The following is a 4,518-nucleotide window of genomic DNA, read 5'->3' as shown; positions in this document are numbered from 1 at the left end:
CGAGAAATTATTCGTAGGGGTATTCAGGTGGCAAAGAACTGCAAGGCAGTAGGCACAAAGCATTCTCGGAACAATAGAGAGAATTTCGGTGTATCTTGTAATAACAAGATCAACTGGGTTGAATGTATGAATGACAAATGTAGGTAGTTATCCATAAGGATACATCGGTGGTAGGGAATTGTAAAAGCGATGGCACATAGTCTCGAGAGAACATCGTAGGGTGTCTTCGGAATCTTCTGGTGAAGCAAGCGATCGTTCGTACCGAGGGGCTCTCCGGGAGAAAGTATTTACGAGAACCTAGAGTTAGGGTTAGCAAGATCATTTAACCCGAATAGGAGAGAGATCAGAGTCCCAGAGTATAGACGAGGAGTAAAAGATCCTAATACCACCCAATGGCGACGTGGGCCCATAAGACACACAGCCATGTTAGTAAAAGTTTTGTAATGTCTAGACTCGACTTCGGCCAAGGAGTGTGGAAGGGGGATTCCTACAGGCAGTCGGCTCTAATACCAACTTGTAACGCCCCCGATTCAATCGTACACTAATCATGCACGCAAACGTGTACGATCAAGATTAGGGACTCACGGGAAGATATCACAACACAACTCTAAAACATAAATAAGTCATACAAGCATCGTAATACAAGCCGGGGGCCTCGAGGGCTCGAATATAAGTGCTCGATCATAGACGAGGAAGCGGAAGCAACAATATCTGAGTACAGACATAAGTTAAACAAGTTTGCCTTAAGAAGGCTAGCACAAACTGGGATACAAATCGAAAGAGGCGCAGGCCTCCTGCCTGGGATCCTCCTTAACTACTCCTAGTCGTCGTCAGCGGACTGCACGTAGTAGTAGGCACCTCCGCTGTAGTAGGAGTCGTCGTCGACGGTGGCGTCTGGCTCCTGGGCTCCGGCATCTGGTTGCGACAACCAGGTAGAAGGGAAAGGGGGAAAAGAGGGAGAAAAGCAACCATGAGTACTCATCCAAAGTACTCGCAAGCAAGGAGCTACACTACATATGCATGGGTATATGTGTAAAGGGCCATATCGGTGGACTGAACTGCAGAATGCCAGAATAAGAGGGGGATAGCTAATCCTGTCGAAGACTACGCTTCAGGCCACCTCCATCTTGCAGCATGTAGAAGAGAGTAGATGGTAAGTTCACCAAGTAGCATCGTATAGCATAATCCTACCCGGCGATCCCCTCCTCGTCGCCCTGTTAGAGAGCGATCACCGGGTTGTATCTGGCACTTGGAAGGGTGTGTTTTATTAAGTATCCGGTTCTAGTTGTCATAAGGTCAAGGTACAACTCCAAGTCGTCCTATTACCGAAGATCACGTCTATTCGAATAGATAAACTTCCCTGCAAGGGTGCACCACATAACCCAACACGCTTGATCCCATTTGGCCGGACACACTTTCCTGGGTCATGCCCGGCCTCAGAAGATCAACACGTCGCAGCCCTACCTAGGCACAACAGAGAGGTCAGCACGCCGGTCTAATCCTAAGCGCGCAGGGGTCTAGGCCCATCACCCATTGCACACCTGCACGTTGCGTGGGCGGCCGGAAGCAGACCTAGCAACCTCCATTACAAAGGAAGTCACGTTACGCGGTCCAATCTGGCGCGCGCCGCTCAGTCGCTGACGTCACGAAGGCTTCGGCTGATACCATGACGTCGAGTGCCCATATCTTTCCCACATAGTTGGTTAGTGTGTATAGACCAAATGGCCAGACTCAGATCAAATACCAAGAGCTCGTTAAGCGTGTTATTTTGAAGTAACCGCGGACGCCGACCAGGGCCAGGCCCACCTCTCTCCTAGGTGGTCTCAACCTGCCCTGTCGCTCCGCCACAAAGTAACAATCGGGGGCCGTCAGGAACCCAGGCCCACCTCTACCGGGATGGAGCCACCTGTCCTTTCAGCCCCCTCATCAGAATCACTTGCGAGTACTCAACGAGCTGACCCGACTTTAGTCACCACATGTGTCATGTATATAAAGTATATAGTATATACCCGTGATCACCTCCCTAGTGATCATGGCCTGATAGTATAGCATGGCAGACGGACAAGAATGTAGGGCCACTGATGGAACACTAGCATCCTATACTAAGCAGTAGGATAGCAGGTAAGGGTAACAACTATAGCAACAATGATAGGCTATGCATCAGAATAGGATTAACCGAAAGCAGTAACATGCTACACTACTCTAATGCAAGCAGTAGAACGGGATAGGCGATATCTGGTGATCAAGGGGAGGGGGCTTGCCTGGTTGCTCAGACAAGAAGGAGGGGTCGTTGCTGACGTAGTCGACCACAAGGGCATCAGCATCGTCACGGGGTCTACCGAAGAGGAGAGGGGGGAGAAACAGTAAATACATAGCAAGCAAGTGCATAACAGGACAACAGGCAGAGCTAGACGTGTTCTAACGCGGTATGAGGTGATACCGGTGAAGGGGGGCAAACATCCGGGAAAATATCCCCGGTGTTTCGCGTTTTCGGGCAAATGAATCAGAGGGGAAAAGTTGCGTGTTCGCTATGCTAGGGATGTGTGGCGGACGAACGGGCTGCGTAACCGGATTCGTCTCGTCGTTCTGAGCAACTTTCATGTACAAAGTATTTTCATCCGAGCTACGATTTATTTTATATTAATTTTATAAAAAAATTAAAATGATTTTCTAATTTCTGGATTTAATTTAATTTGAAATTAAATTTGTATTTAGATGCTACGGGTACACAGGAAGTGTACCCAGAGTGTGTCTAATGGCTGAGAGGTGGGGCTCTGGTCAAAAGACCAGTCAGCGATTGGCTGGACCATTAACTGGTCAAAAGGGCCCATGGGACCCGCATGTCATTGATACATGTTTTGCTAAACAACATTTGATTAACTAATATGGTTGATTAGGTTATGTAGCAGGTTATTTAAGTTGACTAATTAACTTACTAACTAATTAATTAATTAATTAACAATTATTATTTAATTAATCTTTTTTTGTTTTATTTTTGGGCGTGGGCCCCGTCTGTCATAGGCACAGGGGGCCTATTAGGCGTCGGGTTACGGGCGCGGGCGTGCGGGCGCGGGCGTGCGCCCATGGCCACCAGGGGAGCGAACTCCGCCAGGAGGGAGGGTGCGGCCCCGGGTGGGGACGGCGGCCACGGCGTGCGGGCAGCGGTGAGGTCTAGTGGATGAGCGAGGCGACGACCGGAGCGATGGCAACGCCAATAGCAAGCAGCAGTAGGGGTTCGAGTACTTGGGAGAAGAAAAACGAACGAAGCTCACATAGGGAGCTCATGGAGGCTCTGCGAAAGCTTAGGAGCAGCAGGGGTTCGCCATAGTCGACGACGAACGCCGGCGGCTGAAGCGGGTAGCTGAAGTCGATCTGCTCGACTTGGCACATCCCAGCTCGTTCTACTCCTTGATGACGGTGTAGTGGATGACGACGGAGTGGCCAGACATGGCCTCACCGCGCGGGGACGACGGTGATGCTTGGCGGCGGGGAAGACGCACACGGCGACCATGGCGCAAGCAGCGACTGGTCATGGAAGGAGGCGAGCAGTAGAACGAGATGCGCCGCGTGGGGAAGGATGGAGCGCATGGCGGAGGCAGAGGGCACCGTAGCATGGCGGCTAGGAGGTGAGCAGCAAGGCGACGGGGAGGCGCTGGTCAGCGGTGGCGCGAGGAGGGAAAGCGAGGGAGGGATAAGGGGATCGAGTAGAGGCGTTCCCCCCCCCCATGCGACTGCGTGTGCGTGTGAGGCGGCGCTCACAGGGAGACAAAGGAAAGATGGGGAATCGAGAGGGTAGATCGAGCTAGGGTTAGCTGGTGGGGGTGGGCCGGCCTGCCCGGGGTGGCTGTGGCCAGCCGGCTGGACCAAGGCCCAGTTGGCCATGGGGAGTTCTTTTACGTTTTGTTTTGTTTTACTTTTGTTTTTTATTTATTTCCTTGTTTTTGTTTTCTTTTACTTATTTAATAGTTTATAGTTTTTAGAAAAAGTGAAACCCACCCCTCAATTAGATTTGTAAAATCAACTGTTCTCACAAAAAGTTCGGGACAAAAGTAAAGTACCTTGTATTCTCTATTAATTAAAAAGACATTTAAGTTATTGTTTCGATCATTGTTTTATGTATTTTAGTGCCTTTAATTATTTTATAATAATGTGGATCCTCCACCATAATTACTTATGATTTATTTGTCACATTGGGAACATTATAGTTTTAACTTTTGAAAACTTTTATTATTTGCCAAATTTTGAATTTGAATTTTAATCAGTTTCGAACTAACGCGAGGTTAGCAACAGTAATCGAAGTGACGTGGCGTCATTAGCAGAGGTTATTGTAGCTTGATTATCCGGGCGTCACAGTATTAGTTCATACTAACCCTCGAGGCAATCCACCACCACCACACTGGAGTAGGGTATTACACCACATGATGGCCCGAACCAGTATAAACCTCTGTGTCTCGTGTTCTTCGGGTTCGTCGAGCTAGGCCATGGAATCGTTGGGTAGGCAGGCTGGGGAGAGAGAGT

The sequence above is a fragment of the Aegilops tauschii genome, chromosome 3 (assembly GCF_002575655.3).
Source record: "Aegilops tauschii subsp. strangulata cultivar AL8/78 chromosome 3, Aet v6.0, whole genome shotgun sequence".
Classification (NCBI taxonomy): domain Eukaryota; kingdom Viridiplantae; phylum Streptophyta; class Magnoliopsida; order Poales; family Poaceae; genus Aegilops; species Aegilops tauschii.
Note: the sequence above shows the minus strand (reverse complement) of the source record.